This window comes from Nicotiana tabacum, chromosome 8, assembly GCF_000715075.1.
Source record: "Nicotiana tabacum cultivar K326 chromosome 8, ASM71507v2, whole genome shotgun sequence".
Taxonomy (NCBI): domain Eukaryota; kingdom Viridiplantae; phylum Streptophyta; class Magnoliopsida; order Solanales; family Solanaceae; genus Nicotiana; species Nicotiana tabacum.
This window is the reverse complement of record NC_134087.1, coordinates 125,738,554-125,762,952: the sequence shown is the minus strand read 5'-3', so window position 1 is coordinate 125,762,952 and position 24,399 is coordinate 125,738,554. Positions and strand designations below refer to the sequence as shown.

At 36.7% G+C, this 24,399-nt stretch overlaps 1 long non-coding RNA gene across 1 annotated transcript; it reads left to right on the top strand.

Annotated features, from left to right (window-relative positions):
- The first annotated feature begins 13,608 nt into the window (after positions 1 to 13,608).
- On the top strand, positions 13,609 to 23,270 carry LOC142162801 (uncharacterized). The gene is made up of 2 exons (XR_012694209.1): positions 13,609 to 14,432; positions 21,259 to 23,270. It is a non-coding gene; the product is annotated as an uncharacterized LOC142162801 (long non-coding RNA).
- Positions 23,271 to 24,399: the final 1,129 nt, after the last annotated feature.

The following is a 24,399-nucleotide window of genomic DNA, read 5'->3' as shown; positions in this document are numbered from 1 at the left end:
TCTTTCATCAATTTTATGAACTTCCTGGTGAATAAGTAACGAAATTTTCCTAGTGAAACTGGGGCAGAAAATTTCGTTTGTTTGTTTCTTTTCTCCCGCAGGTCTGACCTCGAGCCACATGGATCGAAATGACCCACGAGATAAATCCCAGTTCGGAATCAAAGAAGGAAAAGACAAAAAAAAAAAAAAGAGATATCCCGAGATATCAGAGTAAAGGGAAAGCAAATCGACTCCAACATTTGACTAAGGTCCTGACCTCTGCCGGTCACATTTTATTCGGTATCCCGGAGATTAAAAAAAACAAGTCGCCGCAACTCGCAAGCATCAAGATTCAGATCAGAGTCTACAAGCAGAATCAGCTAAGACCCAAGATCAAGTCGTAAAAAAATCATAGATAGGAATCTTGTAACTAGCAGTTGACATACATAAAAGTAGTTAGTTCAGTTTCCAATTTTCGCTTGGTTGTAATAAGGCAGCCAGTGACGTAGCAGTGACAACAGCAGCAGCAGTAGCGGCAAGCATTGCAGTCCCATGGTAGCCCCAGCTACCAAAACTTCTCGAACTACATTGACCTGATTCCTGTTTAGCCCAGGATATGTAGGAAATCTTTGAAGCAAGATTCGGTCAGATCTTTCAAAAAATGCTTCATACGGAGTGGTCTATAGGCAAAATCGCTCATACACGCTCACTTGATCTTTGCACGAAAACCCTTCGTGTTTCCGAACAAAGAGGGGCAGCTGTGAGCACGTGATTTTTGCTTCACACGACAATCGCTCCAAAAAGAAATAAAAAAAAATATATATATAATTGGCCCCGCTGTACAATTTCGGATTTCTGTGCGGCACCTTGTGGATTTATTTGTGATTTTGGCCCATTCTTGTTTATTTACTTTATTAAAATAAAATTCAAAAAATATATGTGTCCTGCGTAATTCAAACCACGATTCGGTCGTTAAATAGAAAATCGTGAATAGGCATTTTCGTCCGTGATTTTATTTGGTTTGACTTTACCGGTTTTGAAATATTTTAGTATGTGTGCAAATAATTGTATTTGAGTGTGTATTTAATTTTAATTTGATTTTTTGGCTTAGCTTTGTTTTAAAATAAATAAGAAAAGAAGAAAAAAATAATAATAAAAAAAAATATAAAGAAAAGACCCCTTCCGGACTTGGGCCAATTTTAACAAAATTGGCCCAAACAAACAGCCCAAGACCCAGGCCTGCCCAGCCCAGGTCACCTGATGCCCAGGACGTCCAAACGACGTCGTTTGAGTCGTGCCTGATCTGGGCCGTTGATCTCAGAGTGATCGACGGCCAAGATCAATTCCCATAACCCATCAACAAACCCGACCCGTTTACACCCGGACCAAACCCAAACCCTCAACATTTGAAACGACACCGTTTCACTTAAGACCATCAGATCCAAACCGTAGATTCAGATTGATCTAACGGTTGAGGTCGACCCACCCACCAACTATATAAGCCCAAATCCTTACCCTACCCCCCCTATCCAATACCCCGGCTTCGTCGTCTTCACCCAAACCCATCCCCTTCAAACCCTAGCCGCCCCTGCACACTTTTACCAGAAACCCGGCGGCCTGAACGCCGGTGACCTTCCCCTTAACACCCTAGAACCCCCTTGCCATCCTGAACATGGATCTGCTAACCATGTAGTTCGAATCATCCCCCAGGTCCTCGAATCTTCATTTGAAGATTCGAGTTAAAACTCGGCTTACACCAACCAACCCCAGCTTCACACCAGACACTCCCCAGACCCCCCTCGTGACCAAACCATACTTGGTTTGGTCCGAATCTAACCAGGGAAACATGAATCCCGGATCTGGGTTTTGGAACTTTGTAGTTCCTCGTCACTAGTTCATACCCGTTCGAGCCAAAGAAATTAAGGTCCAAGGGACCTTAATCGAAGTGTTTCTCATCTGAGAAACACTTCGATTAAAGTCCGTTCAGCCTTAAGAAAGTCTGTCCAAGTCCGGTTCAAGGTTTCCGATTTTTCAAGATTTGAGGTGAGTCTGCCTTCTTCCCTTATTTGTTTGGTCCATGTGAGGGATTAGATGTCTGTTCATGTTTTGTGTCAATTTGCGTTTTGAATTTTTTTTATCAACTTTTGTTCGTCCACTCTGTTTGAACATCTGTGTTTGTCTGAATCCTTCTCCTCCTATTCTGATACGGCATGCGTATTGGTTGTATTCCAATTTGTACTAACTAACTGATTCCTCGAATGCACCATTCCATTTTAATCAGTATAAGTCGAGTCATGTGTCCCATACTTCTGAATGTTTGATTTTCGGCTACGATTGTGTACTTTAATACTAATATAGTCGAGTCGACATGAGTCGTCAATTAGTTTCAACTATCTGAGCATAGCAAAGCGATTTGTTCCTGTCGAACATTTTTTTTTTTGAATCAATTGAGAAACAATTTTGTTTACTTATAGCTGTTGATTTAGATCAGTAATGTAAAAGGGATGTTTGGTTAAAATGCTGAATTGGAGGGCACGTGCACTCTTGCACAACATTTGCATTGGTGCACCTCATGTGCATTGGTGCTCCTCATGTGCTTTGTGCACAACCTGTGGCCTGCATAAAGGTCCTTGTTTGATTTTAAAATGTTTTGACAGCATATGCTGTCAACATATCCTACTGCCCATACTTGGCTTTAGTTTAAAGAAGTGTTTAAACCTTTTAAAAGTGGAATCTGCCAGGGAATGTTGATGGGGTTTAATATTTAATTAGCTAAAGTTTGGAATTGAAAATAGAAGGCACATGGGAAGGGTACTGGATTTCTGAAAACAGGCTGTTTAAAAAAGAGTAGGATAGGGACTTATAAAAGGGGAGATAGAAACATTGGGGAAAGAGGACCCATCTGATATTACACACACAGGGATATAGAGAGGGACAGAATTAGGAGATAGAAATAGACAGAATTAGAGGAAGAGAAAGAAAAATACAGATACTGTGAGGAGTTTTGAAAGGGAGATACCATCTGGAGGAGATAGGCATATACAGACTGGACCTTGAGGGCTGTTAAAAAAATACAGACACTGGGAGGAGTTTTGGAAGAGAGAGTGGAAATACATACAGATAAATACACACAGACAGGAATAGATATAGGGAGGATAACACAGGAAAGAGGAACTGCATCTTTCCCCCTTTGTCTTAACTCTCATCTGGCCGGATTTCCCTGTTCCATATCTTTTCTCCTAAGTTCTGTTTGAGATTTTTAGTTGTGTGTAGCATCAGTGCATCCCCAGATCTATTTTTGCCTAAATTTTGATTCATATTACTGGGAACTTGCCACACCCTGTCATCTTTCATTGGCTCCAGCTGCATCTTGTACTGGGATTCTGCTTTCTATCTGGTTACCTGCTGTTGCTGCTGCTATTTGGTTTCCTGCTGTTGCTGATTTTCTGCTTCACTTCTTCTTTGCATTTCAGTATTCAGTGTTGTTCCAGGTACACATTTCAAATCCCACTTTGGTGTTAACTGTAACAGTTCAAAAGCATGAAATGAAAGGAGTTCTTGAAGAAGATTCAGATGTCTGTTTTGTGCTGTTTGTGATACACTGATCTCTGTCGTATAAATTGATTAGTGTAATCCAGTAGTGAAAGATTAGTTAGACAATACTCAATCAAGTTTGCTTTTTTGCATCTTAGTTTCTAGTTGTTTGCTAAGTACAAGATGTAATAGTATAATATATAGAAGGTGTGGATAATTGGCACAGAATTTTCGACTGGTTTCCCATCAGATAATGACATGCATAAGATAGAATATTTCCACCTACACAATAATGTTCTGTGTTATCTTCCTTCCATTTATCAAGACCGTTAGGCAACATATAGGTACATGTTCGAATCACCATTAGTAACAATGCCTAGCATTCGATTTCCTTAACCTAGCTTAAATAAGTCTAGTTAAGCTCGATTCGAGGAAATGTCCGAATTAAGTATTGCATTTCATCCACCTCCATATAGCTTCCTTGTTCAACCAAAATATTTCGTAAGGTATGGCGTCCTTTCATTTTTATAAGTGATTAGGAATTGATAGTAATCCGTTTTTTTATTAACATGCATCTTTCCTTCTTCCATTTCTGGAAATGAAAACAATAAGAAATGTAGTCATTGTAGGTTTTATTTTAATGAGACGAGCCTCGCCAAGTAAAAAGAAAAAAAAATGCGAATTGCGGGGCCTTCAACTAATCATAATATTTAGAATTCGGGCTAGGCCGTTTAGTGAATCTCATGGCCTTCTCAGAAATCATAACGCGTTAGACCCTTTAGGCGCGGCTTAATTAGATTACATTCTTAAATTCGGGTGCGCATTTATGCGACCCAAATTCAAATCTCAATGGAGTCGAAATGTGTTAACAACTGCGGGTGCATTGATTGTGACGTGGTTCGAGATGCATTTTCACGACGTTGCAATTCTATAAAATAAATGATAATAACAAAAGCGGTTTAAACTTAATAAAGGCGTTAAGTCATGATATGTATTTAAATCAGATATTTAGCCATTATAACAATTTAAGCGACCGTGCTAGAACCACGGGATTCGAGGGTGCCTAACACCTTCCCTCGGGTCAACAGAATTCCTTACTTAGAATTTCTGGTTCGTAGACTTCATTTGGAAAAGTCGAAAATTTCCTCGATTTGGGATTCAAGATAAACCGGTGACTTGGGACACCAAAAGCCAAACCTTTCCCAAGTGGCGACTCTGAATTAAATGAATAATCCCATTTCGAATACTGTCACTTAAATTGGAAAAAACTCCACCCGCGCACCTAACCCCTCGGGGCAGGGCGCGCAAAAAGGAGGTGTGACAAATTACCATTTCTATCTTGAATTCTCTTCAACTGTAACTTCCTTCTTTTGCCATTCACATGAGCATGGAACAATTTAGTATTTCGGTCTACATCTTTAAACCAAGTCATACCCGTTTTTTGTTTCCAAAAATCTTCTTCTAATGCCCACACTCGAATTAGTTCAGCCTGCACTCTTTGGAGCCTTTCATAATTTTGAACTGTTGGATTTAGTTCAAATTGAGTCTCATGTACCTTCACTACTTCTTCCAAACTAGCTAATCTTTGGAATATATCCCCAAAAGTAGCCCTGGTCCATACAGAAAGAGCCCTCTTTACTTTTTTCATCTTGTGATTAAACAAAATAAATGGACTCGCATGAAAATCTGCATGCCAGTTTTCCTTAACAACATCCATGAATGAGTCATGCTTAATCCATAAATTCAGAAATCTGAAAGCTCTCTTGATTGGTTCAGTGCTTGGATTATATTTGAGATGCATGGGACTGTGGTCTGAGCCAATCTTAGATAGGTGAGAGATCTCCAATCCTGGCCAAAACTGCTGCAATTCCATGTTACCCAAGCATCTGTCAAGCCTTTTAAAAATACAGTCATCTTCAGCTCTACCATTCCACCATGTGAAAATGCTTCCTTTAAAACCAAGATCAAAAAGATTACACGTATTAATACAGTGCCTGAAATCATCTATCTCGTTGATATGTACCGGAAGGCCACCAAATTTTTCTTCTTCATCCTATATCACATTAAATTCTTCACCAACAAGCCAAGGTAAAGACATATCAGTAGCCAAAAAGTATAATGTGTCCCACAACTCAATTCTTTCAATTGCATTAAATTTAGCATAGATCGTGGTAATTACAAATTCTTTATGATCATCAGTATCAGTCATCCTTAGAGTGATATGTTGTTCCATGTTGAATAGGATATCAAAGTCATATTTTTGATCTATAAAAATCCAAATTTTGTTAGAAACATTAACCACTACTTTTTCGAAGCCAATCCTTTTCCTATACTGGTCTACAGTTCTAGTCTGTTGCATTGGCTCCATCAAGGAAATGAAATCAAAGTGGTTCTGTCTATCCATTGTGATTACCCTTTCAAAGTCTTACATTGTATTAACTGACCTAATATTCCAAATGAGAGCATTCATTATCAGTTAATTGATTTGGATATGATTCTCCTTGTTTTAACTCCTGTTACTTGCACGACAGAAGTGTCTCTTGGTTGTTTTTTCTTCCCTCTTCCTGCTGATTTCTCAGTCTCAATTTGTCTCGGAGAGATGTCACCTTGCCTAGCTACATTGATGGAATTCTGGATAGTAGATTCTACATCTATGTCTTTCCCTTTATTCCCATTAAGTTGCTCTTCTTCTGCATTATCTTGTACAATTAACTGGTTATGGATTGGTTTAGGAATCAAGTTCTTAGAAATGTTTTTCTTTTGTATCACATTAGTTATGACCCTTGGATTAGCTTTTTGTAGCATGGAAGCTGTTCCATCTCCTGGGGTCACATGGGTTACAATCTGCTGCATTTCTGATTCTTTCTGATTTTTCCCAGGTTGTTGTTGCATCACTTTAGCATTGTTTTCTCCTACATCCCCCGGGTCCCCTGTATCTGTAATCTGTGCTGGAGTCTCAGTTATCTCTACAGGGTTCAGATTATGCTTAGGAATGGAGTGTGGTTTGAGGTTATTTAGTTGTTCAGTTGGAGGAGGTTGATTAGTGGTACCCTCATCTGAACTTTTTCCTTCAATTCTATCACTTTTACCATTTACACCTTATTCCTCCACATCTGGATCTTTGTCTTGTACCTCTTCCACATTTTCATATCCTTCAAGAAATTCTTCTTCATCTGATTCTTCCTCTTGTTGTTGATCCCATAGTCTACCTCCAGTATAGTTCACTCGCTCCTTCAAACTTTCTTGCTCAGGAATCATACTTGTGTCTAGGGATTAAGATGGGATTTCTCTACATGACTGGTTTGTAGTAACATTTGGGATTGGAAAGGTTCTTTTTACACCTTGAGTTGTCGAATTAACTCTGTCTGCAGCTGCATTAACTGAACTTCCTTCCCCTTTAGGTTAGGCTCCACTACCTTTCTTTGATGATGCTACTCCAGTTGACTTTGGAGTAAAGACTGCAGCTGCTGGATTTAATTCCTTGTGGACATTAGAGTTCTGCCCAATATCATTGTTAATGATAGCTAATTGATTGCCTTGATTGTTTTCTTCTTCTAATTGTAGAGCTGCAAATTTGTTTAATGTGTGAAATTGTTGACATTCATCTACTGGATCAATGTGCCTTTTTCCATTATCATTGCTGTGCTGAATATTGCCATTAGCTGACACTATCTCCTGTACTGTAACAACATTTTGTTTGTGGACTATTCTCACATTCTTGTACATGCTGCACAAAATGTTGATTGATTGGGACTAATTCCTTCCCCGTAGCTGTTTGATTTGCAGATTTTTTATGACGATTGTATCTTACCTCCTTCCATTGTACCATAGGTGGATTCACATTATCTACTGGATTCAAGTTACCTACAACTTTCCTACTTGTTAAAATCATCAGAGGTTGATTATGATGCACATGGTTCTGTTCCTTGTTATTTTCTGCAGGCTGCTTGCTTTAATGATAGGGTGACAATTTCGGATGAATTCTCCAGCATTCAAGACTATCATGCCCTTGTAATCTACATTCCTTACAGTGCTTAGGCATCATATCATACTTAATATTTACCCATTCAGTCCTTATTTCCCCTGTAGCTTCACTAACAATGTCCATTTTAACATTTTTATGGTGGGCAGCTAACAAGTCGACCAAGACTTTGACCCTAGCACAACTAGGTCTAGTCTTTTTGACAGTAGCCATATCCAAGTGTAAAGGTTTCCCAACAGCTGAAGCAAGAGAAAAAATACACTCCTTCACAAAGTACGTAGGTAATAAATCTAGAAAAGAGATCCAAGCCATAGCCATTGGAGTTTCCTCTCCTGCCTTAAACTTCACATCATAAATGAGAGGTCCAATTTGATATTCATGGTCATTCTTATCCTTGACATATTGAGTTCCTTTCGACGTAAAATCAATATAGTCCTGCCACAAGGCCATACGTATAAGAATATGTCTGTCTCGTAGAAGTCCAATATTGCATTCACCCTTTAAACCACATTGAGATGGAACAATGCGACGAATCTCATTTAAATCTGGCCAACCATATGCAAACTTTCCCACCATAGCATATTGGAGATCCTCAAGCATATTCATTCTCTCAACTTCTTCCTCCGTAAATTTAACAATAGGTTAACCATTTTGTATTGTTGCTTGTTGCATAGTGATAGGATTAACAATAGATTGTTTAGCATTTACTACTGCATTAATCACAGTTGGTTTCAATATGTTCGAGTAGTCTAATGGCTTGGATATTTGTATGTTATTGTTTTGAGTAGAAGGGGAAGCTTGGGGAGGCTGACAAGCCATAGAAGGAGGCTGGCCTCCGGAGGTGGAGGCCATTAACGACCTCAATGGAGCACGAACCGGAACTTTCTAGATTTGACAGCTTGTTTAGTTCTTCAGCAATCCTTCAGTAGCTTTATCACCAGAATAACTATGACAATAAATGCAGTAGCTTTTGCTAATTCGATGCTACAGTAGTTCAGAAAAATGTTTTAAAATCTGTTGTTGATTTTAGCTTCAAACCTGTGAATCACGATAAAAATAAATCATCCAAGTTGTTCTTCAACCATCTAGCTTCACGTTACAATAAGCATAAACTTGCAAGGGTAGCAACATTGAAGTTGGCTAGAGAGAACTCGATGCTACAGTAACTCTTAAAAATAATTTTAAGATCTGCTGCGTTTGGCTCTAGATTTTAGGATAAAACCAAAAGGAGATTGTTCACAAAGGAAAGGGTTTATTTTGAGACCAATCTTGTGATGTTACCTTGCCGGATGCCGGAATTATGGACGATGAATAGTAGCAAAGATACTATTCATTGTCTTCCTGACGCTGTGTGTTCTTTAAAGAACCAAGTAAATTCAGTAGTCACACACATGGGTCAAGGGGCTTGGGACACATCGAACATTTGACTGCAAACACATAACCCAACAAAGGTCTAGGACTGGTTTAGACATACTCAGAAATAGCTGACACTGGCATAGTCACAAAACCAGACATGAAGAACACAACCACATAGAGGGGAGAAAGGGATTTGGGGATCCATGGGATATAGGATGGTAAGTACACAACAAATAAGAGATAATTGGTAAGACATGCTTAGAAACACACATAAAGGGGAATATACTGATCTAAAGGAAGGGAAAGGCATAATAACATGCTGATAATGTAACTCTTAACTGCAAGTTTCACAACAGAACCATAAATAGAAGCAAACCAGAAACAAGAGGAACTGAAATAATAAGAGAATCATGTTGTTGTTGGAACTTTGAATTGAAACTAGAACATACCGATGAAGAGGATAGTAAGAAGAATGAAAGAACAAGAGAGCACGAATGGTTAGCCTTGGCTTGCAGCCGGCTAAATTAAAGCAGTAGCAAGTAGCACATGAGAGAGAGTAGAGATTATTTTTAGTATGAGAGATAGTTTTTGAACCCAAGAGTTCGTGTTGTGCTAATGAAAGACTAGAGTATTTATAGTTTGAAAACAGGTAGTAAATAAGGTAAGAATCATAGTAGCATGGTAACTAAGGAACTCAGAATCAGTCAGTCAGCAAATCAAGGCAGGTACTCCCTTGAGTTAAGGTTCAAACGGTAAGAACCAGCAGCATATAAGGCAAGAAAATTAGTACATGACTAATAAGGAAAGAATCAAAGTTCAGTAAGCATAGGGTAGTCAATTAGGACTAAGTTCAGAAAACTCCAATTAAGGAAATGATTTAGTAAGAATAAAGTACCACAACAAATAAGGTAGGGGGGTCAGTCAATTTAAACAAGCAAGGTAGAATTTTAGGGTTTTAATAGAAAATCTTTCAATCAAACCGTCAAATAAGGAAATCAGAATCAATCAAGAAGGAGTTATGATTCTATACTTCAACATATAAATAGAGAAGAACAAACAGACGTAGCAAATAGGCAATGTCAGCAATATCAACAGAAAGAGGCAAGTCTTGAACAATCAAGATGAATACAATCACATAGAGGTGATATAAGTAGGCTAAGGACTCAGTAAAACCTATTCGAAGCACGGTAAGCACAGAAACTTAACAAGAATCGAGTAGTCATGCTAACACACAGAACCAAAATAAAGAAGATCTAAAAATTAGTTCTTTTAACATAGGCGAGTTGAAAAAGCAGTAAGAACATAAAATCAGTCAAGATATGCAAGGATAAAAGTTTCAAACATAAAGAATCAGTTTAAACAAAGTGTAGAAGAAGTTTCGAAAAACTCTAATTTTTAAAAGAAAGTAAAACAACTTAAAGTTGATGATTTTTCAAAAGAGGTTTGAGAGCAGTGTAGAACATAAAAGGAACATACTTTAATCGTTTAAAATGGCCCAGATTTAAGAGATACAAATTAAAACTTAGAGTTTCAAAGAAAACCCAAGTAGAGATAGAAGAACCCGCTTAAGACTTCATAGATCGTAATAAATATAGTGTAATTTTGCCCAAAATCACACCGGAGAAACCATGAACAGCCAAAACAGCAACCCTCGATACAAGTCGGCAAGGCCCAGGGCCCTTGAAGGCCTCAGGGATGATGAGAAAGGCAATGGAGGAACTATTGGAGGCTTGGAGTTGAAAGGTGGTCACTAGAGAAGATCGGAGAAGGAGGCGGTGGTTGAAGAGGGGTTAGGGTTAGGTTTGAGAGAAGAGAAGAGACGAGAGCATCTAAAGGCGGCGGGGGTTTGGAAATGAGGTAGGGTTAGGTGGTCTTTTGAATTAAAAAAGAAAAAGGCTCATGTGGACCGTTGATCTGGGAGATCAACGGTCAGGATTTGATCGGGTAAATGGGTTCCGGGTTTGGGTAGGTGTTTATAGGGTTTGGGTCAGGTTAATTGGGTAGGAAATTGGGCTGGGGAGTGGGTTTAGTTTGGACTATAATTGAAAGCCAAATCTGGCTATAATTTAAATAGCTAATTTTCCCTATTTAATTTATAATAAATAATAAATAATAAATAGTTTTCTAAAAAAAAATTTATTTTCCAAAATGATTTAAAATTTGTAATTATCATTTTAAAAATATAGGGACCAATTTTACACATATAAAATATAATTAAACATTAAAATAGGCTAACATTGCAATTATATGCAATTTAGCTTAAAAAATACTAAATATAATTATAAAAAAGCATGAAAAATATATTAGCCATATTTTGGTATAAGTATAGAAATTAAATGAATAAATCATCAGAACAATAATTTAAAAAATAATTACTGAGGATTTTATGAATAAAAGGGGAGAAAATAAATCAATTTAAACCCTTGAAATTATGGAAAAAATTATAAAAACCTTGTGCATGCTTATATATGCATATATATGCTATTTTGAAAGTATTTATGCATATTTAAAAATATATAGGAAAAACTTGGGTATTAACATTGAGCATAAGGTCGGTGCCATGAATAGCATAAACATCCAAATGAGTTTATGTTAATTGGGATGATAACCAAAAAGATGGAGGAATGAAGAGACTTTATTAAGCACATGGGTTGGCATTCGATTGTTTGGAAGGCTTTTAAGACAAATATTTAAGTGGCAGATTTGTATTGTGAAAAGGGTAAGATGTCACGACCCAAATCCCATTATAGCTCGTGATGGCGTCCGACACTACCGTTAGATAAGCCAACAATTAGTTCAATACATTAATAGTGCATACAAAATACATTTCAAAACAATTAAAGAAGTAAAGAGTGAAAGTTCATTTGTTTTCATAAAAGTTTAGATGTCATTATTTTATATATTTGAATGTGGCCGAAATATAAACTCGAACTCACAAGAAAGTGCAACCACAAGAAAAAATATAAATCCCCAAAATTCAATGTCATAAGTGCATGGGCATCTACTAGAAGGTACAATACTACTACAACATCTGTCTGGAATATAAAATAGACATGATAAAATAAATGAATATGATGGAGACTCCATGTGCTGCAAATCGTAACACAGAATACAACTCACTATAAAGTTCCCTCAATAGCTGCATCTATGCGCCAAGATGACCACCAAATAGACTTGTCTAAGTGTTAGGACGCAAACCGATGGTCAGAGACAAGCACCTGGTACCTTACTCAACCGAGTACCAACGTAACATATTTCTTCTTATGACATCATCATGGGTAAATGGCCCAAGAGGGCCGTATGAGGTAACGAGAATAAAACATGAGAGGACACTCAATATAGAACGTCCCAACCTGATATACTGACTTATACATATGACGTACATGCCTATAAGGCCAAAATAACCACTTGTACACTGAACATAGGTCGACAAGGCCATACAATCTTTCATATACATAACATATGTCTACAAGCCTCTAAGAGTACATAAACGTCATAAGGCCAGGACAGGGACCCGACATACCAATCAATACATGTCTAGATCATACTAACCAAACAAGTAACTCCGGAGCAAATGTAGCGCACCAACATCTTCCGCTGAGCTAATAACCTACTTGGAGGACTCTCAACCTGTCTATCGGGACCTTCGGGCATGAAACGCAGCGTCCCTAAGCAAAAAGGGACGTCAGTACAAATAATGTACCGAGTATTTAAGGCACATAAATGAGTACATAATAGAAATGGAAGAAATATAGAGTAAATGACTCAACCTGTGTCTGGATAACTCTGTAAATCATGAAATAATTATAGTGTCATGCATATGCGTATGAATATCATGTCGTGCATAGATACATGTTTCACAACATCATCAGGCATCTGAGGGCATCCCATCATATCATCTCGGCCACTGTGGGCAAAATCATCAAAGTATACCAGCTAATCAGGTGGTGGTGCGTATATAACGCCGAAACCTTATTCCATAGACTCCTTCGAGATGCTCGCGGATTCTTTCATTAAGGCCTATGCTAGGTCCCATAAATGCATGCAATACATAAGAACTACGTTAATAAGATGTTCTCGGAATGCCATAAAAATCAATATGCCTTTCGGATAAACTTTATCAAATACGTATTTTTCTAAGACCCATGAACAGAAGATATAATAATAGTTCACATGGGGAATCAAGAATATAGACACCCCTAGTATTTTTATGAATAGATTCATTTATAAAAGTTGCGTATTTTGCTCATTTCATTGTACCATATAGATCATGCCAAAAGAAAGAAGAGATAACCTTAACATACCTGAACCGATTCTCTTTTGCAGAGACACGTAACGGCGGATCGAAGTATGAAAAAATCCATATAATATTCTTGATAAAGATTGCACCATACTCCCTTAAAATCGCAAAATCCCGTTGTTATAGCATTACGTATGTGAGCACCTAATTTTTGCCCTACATGAAAATAACTCATAAAAATAGACCAAAATAACTTCAATTAATTTTTAGGAGTTTTTCTTTATTTAGTTACATTTCATGAATTTTTAATATTTTAAAATCACAGAAAAATCATAAAAATTGTCACATTTTAATTTCAGGCTATCTTAGGTTTAATTTGCATTTAGGAATTAATTACATTGCCATATGCATCTTTTAAATAACTGAAAATAAAAAATATTGTATTCTTATGTTAATTAATTAGTTACATTAATCTATCATTAGGCAAAATAAATAAATAGGCTAATCATATAAAAATTAGATTAAATTAAATTAGAGTTTAAAATGGCTAACATTGCAAAAATCAAGGAAAAGAAAGGAAGGGTTTTGACGTGGTCTTGTTTTGAATTTGGGCTAAAATCATTTCTGATGGCCCAATTCCCCCAAAATAACCTAAAACCGCCCAACCTTGACCTAATATGATCCTAGACCCCTACACAACAGAACGGCGCATCAGACCCCCTCCCTTCCTTTTCTTCTGAAATTTCTTTCTTCCTCCTTGAAGATCCAGCCATGGAACTCAACTCATCTCCTCCATTTTAACTCTCAGAAACCCAGCGTCATCTCCTTCTCCAAACAGCCCAGAAACGCTCTCTTTTTAGCCAAAACCAGCTGAAAATCAACTTCAAAACGCCTCAAAAACCGAACCCCCCTCCCCATCTGAGAAGCAACGCCTTTTTCTGGCTTTTTCTTCCTCATAAACACACATGGAAAACTAAGAAAAAATGCAGAAATGGCAGAAAGCAAAAGTTCAGCGATCCAAAATTGGATCCGAGATCTGCAACAGCGAAAACTTTCAAAAGAAAAGAAGTAAAAGTAGTATAGAAAGGAATCTCTGAAGTGATGGAAGCTACTGTCGATTTATTTTGTGGTTGGTTTGGGAATTTTTGTATATTTTAGTTGATTTTTGGCTGGGATTAGTGCTATTTTCTGGCGATTCTATGGTTGACTTCGCTGAGCTTTAGGCTTTGAAGTTTTCTCTGATTTCATCGTTAATTGAGGGCTTTTCTTTGCTGTTGCTAGTTTTGCTGCTGAGGCCACTAGAATTAAACCTTGATTTGGTCTTTTGGATTTATGGCAAAGGTATGATTTCTAATTTCAAATGATGTAATGGTTGTTTGGATGGTGATATGTTATGAAATTCGTGATGATTATGCACCTAAACACTTGAAGATTTTATTTTAGTTTCAGCGCGAAATGGGATATGGTCTATGTTAATCTCGAATCATGTTTACTCTTCGATGCATCTGTTTGGTGTTGTTGGTTGCATGTTGATTAGTTTGATGCGTTATTTGGATACTAGTGTTATAGTGGGTTTTTTTATTCTCTGTTGCAATGCTTCTTTAGATAGTAAGGTTTTGGCATTAGTTATTAAACTTCTTCTGAAAGATAGAAATGAACATGTTTGGTCTTCATTTTATTTTTATTATTTAAAATGAAAAGGACTTTAAAATTTTGATTGAGAATTTTATTCACTAGTAGGCCAATGTTTGGTTTTGGCAACTGGATAGTGGATGTACAGGAGACTATGATAAATAGACCTTCTGAAATTGAAAGATAAAGCTTTTTATTTTATGAAGTAGATTAAGTTATTTGGACTTTGAATTTGACGAATTGACTAGCTTGCCATTTGATCCATAACGGCCAATAACTACAAATGCCTTCAGCTATTAATGATTCGTAATGTAGATGATTCTATAAAGTATAATAGCAACTAAGTAATACACTTCTCCGTCAATGAACCATTCCATGACTTTGGACATTAACAAAAATCTCAAACCTAGAAAATAATTAACTTGAACATCCATAGAATGCTTTAGGTACGTTCTTAATTCAATCAATTATTGTGATTGTGTACACGTTCCCGTGACACATTTGCGATTCTCAAAATAAATTTAGGTACACGTTCGTGTGACTTTTGTCAAATAAAGCATGATTAATTGTGGACACGTACGCGTGACATGATTTTGACATGCCAAAAGAATTGAGTATACGTACGCGTAACTCGTCTTAAGTTAATTCTTTAAATACGGATTATCAAGTGATTAATAGCGGTAAAAGGTAAAATAAACATAGGTCCTAAATTGAGTAATTAAACAAAATAAGCCGAGTATAAATTGCTAAGAGACCGTGCTAGAACCACGGAACCCGGGAATGCCTAACACCTTCTCCCGAGTTAACAGATTTCCTTATCTAGAATTTCTGGTTCGCAGACTTTTAAATAAAGTCGAAAATTTCTTCAATTTGAGATTTAAAAATAAATCGGTAACTTGGGACAAATATCCAAGTGGCAACTCTGAAAAATAAATAAAATAATCTCATTTCGAATAATGTCACTTTAATTGGAAAAAATTTCCTTATATATCCCCTCAAGCGGGTAAAAAGGAGGTGTGACAGCTTTGACGACTCTGCTGGGGACAAGAACCCAGAACTTCTGGTTCAGGGTTCAAGAATTCGAGCTTGTTAATATGATTTTTACTTGGCTTTATTTATTGTTGATATTACTGTATTTTATGGACCTAATGTGCTAATTACCGTTTATTTACCGCTTTGATATTACTTGAACTGTATTAAATTGTCTCCCTACGCCTCACTTGTGAGTCTTCTAAAAAACGGTGCACACGTTCGTGTGACCCACTTTTTCTGTTAGAAGTCATTCCAAAAAGAACAAGGCTAGGCCACAACAAGGCTGGATAGACTTTTGTGCTCCCGGTACGTTGCCCCCTCTTCAACTCGAGTTGTCCGTTCGGGTAAGTCAGGTTTAGAACACAACCCCAGGTTTAAACTTAGAATAACGTAACCTCATGTCGGATTCCTGGTAGGAACGTTTATTTGCATCGCGTGCATTTGACCTTAGGGACTCAACACATGAGTTGGGTTCGTCTAGGACAGGTGTACCCGAAATAACAGACCATCTTGATTCATCCTACATGCTTTGTGAACATTTATTTGTTTCGGCTTGCATGTTGACTAGCTAGGAAAAGATAATCAAGAAAAAAATCAAAAGTGAGGTAGGTATTTGAAAATCATGAAACTCTTCCAAAATTCTGGCTAAAAGAAAAAAGAAAAAGAAAAAAAAAAGTCATTTCAAAATTAGCCAAAATTTTTCAAGTGGCATGCTTCCTCTGTTCCATCAAAACTGACCGAACTACGCAGGTCTGATTCTCACCGGATGTGAGATACGTAGGCAAACCTCATCGGTTCCGACCCCAATTTTTTAAAAAAATCCAAAAATATTTTCCTTTAGCTCTTCTTTAAAAATCTTTCCTAAGAAAATACAAAAAAAAAAAAGAAGTTTTTAAACTCAAAAAAAAAAATAGTTTCCTTCTTTCTAAAGTCTCATATGAAAAAAAGAAATAAAAAGAAAAAAAATCAAAAAATCAAAATAAAAAATACTGGTTTCCTTTAGAAATATTTTGAAGTATTTTTTTCAAAAATAAAAAATAAAAAAAAAATAATCCAAAGAAAAAAAATATATTCTTTTCTTTCTTCAGAAGTCTTTCTTTCGTAATTGCAAATATTCGTAAAATTTTTGAAAAATCCAAAAATATTTTCGCTTTTCTTTAGAAGTACTTTTGTAAATAAAAAAAAAACATAGAAATGCAAAATGTTTTCTTAAAAAGTCCCTCTTTCAAAAATTAAGAGACAGCATCCAAAATCCAAATATATTTTCTTTCTTCTTTACAAAAATAGAAAACAAATAAAAATTCAAATAAAAATATTTTTCTTTTACTTTTAAAATTCCCAAAGTTCCAATAAAAAAAAAAAGAATTTTTAGAAGTCTTTCTTTCAAAAATAAAAGAAAAATCAAAATAAAAAATCAAAAAAAAAAAAAATTCCTTTCTTCTTTTAAAGCATTTTATTTAGAAAATTACAAAAGAAATACAAAAAAAAAATATAAAAAAAAATTAAAAATCGAATAACCAAAAAAAAAGTATTTTCTTTCTTCTTTAGAAGTCTTTCTTTCAAAAATCAATAAAAATCCAAAAATATTTTCTTTCATCTCTAATAGCCTTTCTTTCGAATATTCAATATAAAAAAACGAAATGCAAAAAAAAGAAGAAGTTAAAAGTTATGTTCTTTTTTTAAACGCTTTCATTGCTTGAGTGTTTTAAAAAAATAGAAGAAAAAAGGTTAGTTTATTTACTCCATTCTCAAGCTTCCCGAACTACGCGAGATCTGATTCATGCGGCGTCAAGATACGTAGGCAATCCCCATCGGATTCAATCATAGCCATAAATAAATTGAGTGAAAAATAAACCAAAAAAACAAGAAAGAAAAAAAAAATTGAATGAAAAAAAAAGTGAAAAAAAGAGCGACATAAAAAAGAGAAAAAGAGAGTGCCAAAATAAAAGAGCGACAGAAACAAAATGAAAATCAAGAGTGATTAAAGAGAGGGAGAAATAAAAGAAAAGAGGTACATACTGAAAGGGTTAATTAAGGTCGGGATGAAGCATGCAACCGTTCAAACACGTGGTAGAAGTGTTTAATTGTTAGGTGCATTGCATCCCAACATGCGATTTCCTATATGTTAAATGTCTCAAAACTAACAAGGTTGTGGTGTGAGCAAATTAGTCAGGTTCTGTTCAGGTGGTTGGTTTTGTTGATATGCGGTGATGAACGTGCAACCTTGCACGCGACCACAACATTATACACAAAACTGAGCTCCACCTCCCAGAAATTTCCATCCTTACCAAGCTCCATATAATCCCCAATCAAATGTTCTCAGTATAATTATCGTCTAAGAGAGCCTTTCAAAAGGAATCAATTCACCCATATTGGCGAATCATACTCGGGCTTGTTCCAAAAGCTAGTCAAGCGAGGCCTACTGCAGCCAGGGGCCCCAAATCAGCCAAACCCCGAGTCCCTCCTCGCACTGAGCTGATGCTAGATGTGAATACCATTGTGGAGCAGTGGGACACAATACAAAGGACTTTCGGACCCTCAAAAGGGCAATTGAAGATTTGATTGAAGCTAAAAGAATCATTCTTCGGGACGAAGAGGCTCCTGATGTGACGAACAATCTGTTGCCTGCTTACAATGAGGAATTCGATTCAGCACTGAAGGACATTGCAGCCATTGCCGAGACTTCCAAAAACGGTCACCAAGCCTGAAAGTTCCATATCAGATGGGAATCTCGGTAGCTGGTCTTGCTATCCTTTCTGCGTTCGGATTGCCTCAGGGTGTGAACTGGATATTTTACTTTATTTCTTACTTTCCAATGTTAACCCTTCTAAAAAAAATTCATTAAAATAAAAAAAATCAAGTGAAATTAATATTTCACTGTCCAGGAATGTCTCTTTTCTTAATCTTGTCACTTTTCTTAATCTCTTTTCAGTTCTGTTAAATGCAAATTTCAATAACATGACATGCTTGCGGACTTCATGCTCATATCCTGAAAGCCGTCAGACCTCGAAATAATGAATCAAGAATTAGATCGCAATGAAGATAAGTTTTAGAAAATAAAACAAAGAGTTGGAACAGCTGAAGGAAAATTGGTTCCAGAATTAGAAAGGTCCATACATTGCAATAAGAGTACTGCCAAAAGAGTGCGTTGTACTTGGGAAACATCGAAGAAAATGTCTCTGAAATAATTGTCAATGCAAATGCAGTCAAAATGTACTATGTTGGATCCTCTATATAGCATTAATGTTCTCCGGTTGGGATGAAGAAGGCTTTCTTTCTCACTATTCAAACACTATCAACCCTTTGCAAACCCTTTGAGTCGGCTCCCATTCTTTGATTATCCTCTTTGGAACCCGAAAGTGTTGTTGAAAAAAAATTTGAAAAAATAAAATGAAAAATGAAAAAAGAGAAGAAAAAGAAAGATAAAAGGGCGGCGGGGGGGGGGGGGGGAAGAAATGACAAGAAAATAAAATGAAAAATGAAAAAAAAGAGGAAAAGGAAAGGAAAAAAAGGGAAAACAAAACAATACAGCAAAACAAAAGAAAATTCCCTGAACTACGTTCGACTTGATTCCGAAAAGATACGTAGGCAGCCTCTCTCTGGGGTTCAGTCACACCAAAACAAAAATCCACATCCCCCCCAAAGTTGAAACTAGGACAGAAGTTATAATAGTTCGACGATGGCTCGCCTGAAAGGTTTTAAAGTTGTAATCCAATCCAAACTCTTTTTACCCCAAATCCTATTCCAGTCCTTCCAATCAATCGGTAAAAATGTTTATGATTGAAAGATGTAGTTATTTGGATCTGATACGATAAAATGAGAGAAATAAAATAAGATAGTCTTATTGGTGAAAACCCACACGGGCACCATAAGGCGATGGTGAGCAGAGAAATTGAAAATGAGAGTCTTGTTAGTGAAAACTCACAAAGAGCACTATAAGGCGACAGTGAGAAGAGAAATGAGAAAGGTCAGTTGGTGAAAACCCGCAAAGGGCGCCACTGATCGAAAAAGGAATCCCGTACAACCATCGGTACTGATAAGAGTCCTAGCAAGGTTTCTTGATTTTGAGATATGGATTATGAAGGGTTTTACGAGAGTTGGATGGTTTGCACAGATTGGGTATCTAGTCGAAGAAGCATGTCATGTTTATTGAAGTCTGCATGCACTCCAGATAAGTCCTTCTTTCCTTTCCCCGAAAGGGACACTTCTCGTTTAAATTCATTGTCTTGTCCGTTGTTTACTTTTATTTGAATCCTTTTCGGTCTAATCCTCCTCCGAAACTAATACAAAGAAAAGATGGCAAGATTGGTTTTACAGGATTCTGTTTAACAAAAGCTAAAATTCAAGGAAAAACACTCAGCCTCAGCAGGTGCATCAAGTCGATCTCGACTAGCCATGACGGCTGATGCTCCAGAGTCAAAATTATTGAAAAGGAAAGAAATCCAAAGTCAAGTGCCCATAAAGGCAAAATAAGATGAAAAGGCCAAAGCCCCACACAAGCTAACCATCATGTGACATTTTGGAAAGTCAAGATCCCTGGGTTTAGAAAAGAAACCAATTTCCTGAAAACCAGCAAGTAATGGAGATTTTCATCGAAAGAGTTAGGCCGAGATCAAGTGACCAAAATAATCAAGGCCACAAAGCCAACCATCGTTTCAAACCGACGAATTGTTCTTTGATTTGAAAACAGGAAAATAGGTGCAGTCCAAAAACAACCCTGCAAGAAACAGGTGCAATAAAAGTAAGAGCACGCAGAAACAAAAATAGTTCTGCAGCAAAAGTTGATCCGACATAGGTTCCCATTCCCTAGTCGTTGCCAGCTAACATAGTAGCCTTTTCCAGTATAGGGTTCCACTCCCTAGTTGATCCCCGGCATAACCAGAGGACCTTTTTCGACATAACCCGATAACTTTCCTGGCATAACCCGTGGACCTCCCCGGCATAACCCGAGGACCTTTTCCGGCATAACCCGATGACTTTCTCAGCATAACCTGTGGACCTCCCCGACATAACCCGAGGACCTTTTCCAGCATAACCCGATGACTTTCCCGGCATAACCGTGGACCTCCCTAGCATAACCCGAGGACCATTTTCGGTATAACCCGATGACTTTCTCAGCATGACCCGTGGACCTCCCCGGCATAACCCGAGGACCTTTTCCGGTATAACTCGATGACTTTCCCAGCATAACCCGTGGACCTTTCCGGCATAACCTGATGACCTTCCTTGGCATAACCCGAGGACCTTTCCGGTATAACTCGGTCATTTTTTCAGTATAACCTGGTAATCTTCCCAACTCGGGGCCTCTGATCCCTAGTTTATTTCATTTTAGATAAAGGGCTCCACTCTCTAATCTCTCTTCTACCCAAGGATACACAATCCTGGTTTTATTGTTTTCCATAAAGAAGTAGTTTAGATTTTTGTTACAATAACTCACAAAATTTTTCTAGTGAAAACTGGGGCAGAAAATTTTGTTTGTTTGTTTATTTTGGTGCCTGGACAGGTTTTCACCATAAGGCACAAGATTTGAGATGACCAAAAGAAGAAGTCTCAATCCAAATAAAAGAAAAGAAAAACAAGAAAAGAAGTTCAACTCTAAGTGTAGAACCGGAGAAAAGATGCGGACTGCCCAAGATATGATTGAAGTCACAAGCTTTGCATGTCCTTCCTTGATCCGAAAAGCTTAAGAAGAATGAACCAGTGGTTTGCAGCTAACGAGCATCAAGATTCAGATCAGAGTCTACCGAAAAAACCAGCCAAGACTCAAGATCAAGCTTTAGAAAGTTATAGATAAGAATCTTGTAAGTCGTAGTTGATAGACTTAGCTAGTTTAGCTTTTCATTTTTCATTTTGGTGTAATAAGGAGATCAACAAGCAGAAACAACAACAATAGTAGTGAAATCATAGTTTCTCGGTAGTCCCAGCTACCAAAAAGTTTCAGAACTACACTGACCTGATTTCTTTATAGCCAAGGATATGTAGGCAACCTCCGAAACAAGGTTCGGTCAGACCTTTTCAAAAAAAAATGCTTCCCATGGAGTCTCAAACGGACAAAAATTACTCATAATTGCTCATTTTATCTTTGTCCAAAAACCCTTCATGTTTCCGAGCAAAGAGGGGCAGCCGTGAGCACCTAATTTTTTCCCTACATGAAAATAACTTCTAAAAATAGACCAAAATAATTTTAATTAATTTTTAGGAGTTTTTCTTTATTTAGTTGCATTTTATGTATTATTAATATTTTAAAATCGTAGAAAAATAATAAAAATTATCACATTTTAATTTCAGGTTATTTTAGATTTAATTTGCATCATAGGAATTAATTATATTGCCATATGCATCTTTTAAATAACTAAAAATCCAAAAATTATATTCTTAAGTTAGTTAATTAATTAATTAGTTGCATTAATTCATTATTAGGCAAAATAAATAAATAGGCTAGCCATATAAAAATTAGATTAAACTAAATTAGAGTATAAGATAGCTAACACTGCAAAATCAAGGAAAAGAAAGGAAGGGTTTTGACGTGGTCTTGTTTTAAATTTGGGCTAAAATCATTTCTAATGGCCCAATTCCCCCAAAATAGCCTAAAACTGCCCAACCTCGACCTAATATGATCCTAGACCCCTACATAACAGAACAACCGCGCATCAGATCCCCTCCCTTCCTTTTCTTCTAAAATTTCTTTCTTCCTCCTTGAAGATACAGCCATGGAACTCAACTCATCTCCCCCATTTTAACTCTCAGAAACCCAGCCTCATCTCCTTCTCCAAACAGCCTAGAAACGATCTCTTCTTAGCCAAAACCAGCTGGAAACCAACTTCAAAATGCCTCAAAACCGACCCCCCCTATCTGAGAAGCAACGCCTTTCGCTGGCTTTTTCTTCCTCATAAGCACACATGGAAAACTAAGAAAAAACACAGAAATGGTAGAAAGCAAAAGTTCAGCGATCCAAAATTGGATCCGAGATCTGCAACAGCGAAAACTTTCAAAAGAAAAGAAGTAAAAGTAGTATAGAAAGGAATCTCTGAAGTGTTGGAAGCTACTGTCGATTTATTTTGTGGTTGGTTTGGGAAATTTTGTATTTTTGAGTTGATTTTTGGCTGGAATTAGTGCTATTTTCTGCCAATTCTATGGCTGACTTCGCTGAGCTTTAGGCTTTGAAGTTTTCTGTGATTTCATCGTTAATTGAGGGCTTTTCGTTGTTGTTGCTAGTTTTGCTGCTGAGGCCACTAGAATTAAGCCTTGATTTGGTCTTTTGGATTTAGGGCCAAGGTATGATTTCTAATTTCAAATGATGTAATGGTTGTTTGGATGGTGATATGTTATGAAATTCGTGATGATTATGCACCTAAACACTTGAAGATTTTATTTTAGTTTCAGCGCGAAATGGGATATGGTCTATGTTAATCTCGAATCATGTTTACTCTTCGATGCATCTGTTTGGTGTTGTTGGTTGTATATTGATTAGTTTGATGCGTTATTTGGATACTAGTGTTATAGTGGGTTTTTTTATTCTCTGTTGCAATGCTTCTTTAGATAGTAAGGTTTTGGCTTTAGTTATTAATCTTCTTCTGAAAGATAGAAATGAACATGTTTGGTCTTTATTTTATTTTTATTATTTAAAATGAATAGGACTTTAAAATTTTGATTGAGAATTGTATTCACTAGTAGGCCAATGTTCGGTTTGGCAACTGGATAGTAGACTGTACAAGAGACTATGATAAATAGACCTTATGAAATTGAAAGATAAGGCTTTTTATTTTAAGAAGTAGATTAAGTTGTTTGGACTTTGAATTTGACGAATTGACTAGCTTGCCATTTGATCCATAACGGCTAATAACTACAAATGCCTTCAACTATTAATGATTCATAATGGAGATGATTCTATAAATTATAATAGCAACTAAGTAATACACTTCTCCCACAATGAACCATTCCATGACTTTGGATGTCACGACCCAAATTTCACTAAGGGTCGTGATGGCGCCGGACATCGCTATCAGGCAAGCAAACCATAATACTTAATTAAATTTTCGTTTAAATAATTTTGAAAACTATGACTTTTCCTTCAAATTTTATCAGTAAAAGATAATCATTTCTAATCAAACATGAATGTTAAGAAATTAATACAAGATACCCCATTATCATCCCAGAACCCAGTGTCACAAGTGCATGAGCATTTACTAGAGAATGCAATAAAATACAATAACTGTACGGAATACAAGTGGACAGAAATGAAAAACTCCGTAAAATACTTTGAAGGGGACTCTGCTGGCTGCGGGTCGTCTCGATAAATGCAGCTCACCTAAGTCTCCGTATCAACCATGCCGTTATTCCACTAAGCCACTAACCACACTTGAACATGTGCAACAAAAATGCACAGCAAGTGTAGTATGAGTACGAAAACAACGTGTACCCAATGAGTATCCTGTCTAATCTCGAAGAAGTAGAGACGAGAGGTCAACTTCGACACTTACTAATGGTCTAATGATAATATAGAAAAAAAAAAGTTTGAGGAATTCATGGATTTCATAAAGCAAAATTAAACTCATAAAGCCGAAAAATAGGTAAACAACCTCTCAAATAATAAAGGATTTCCAAAGGTTTACTTTTCATTATCTTTATCAATTTATCTCTGGCC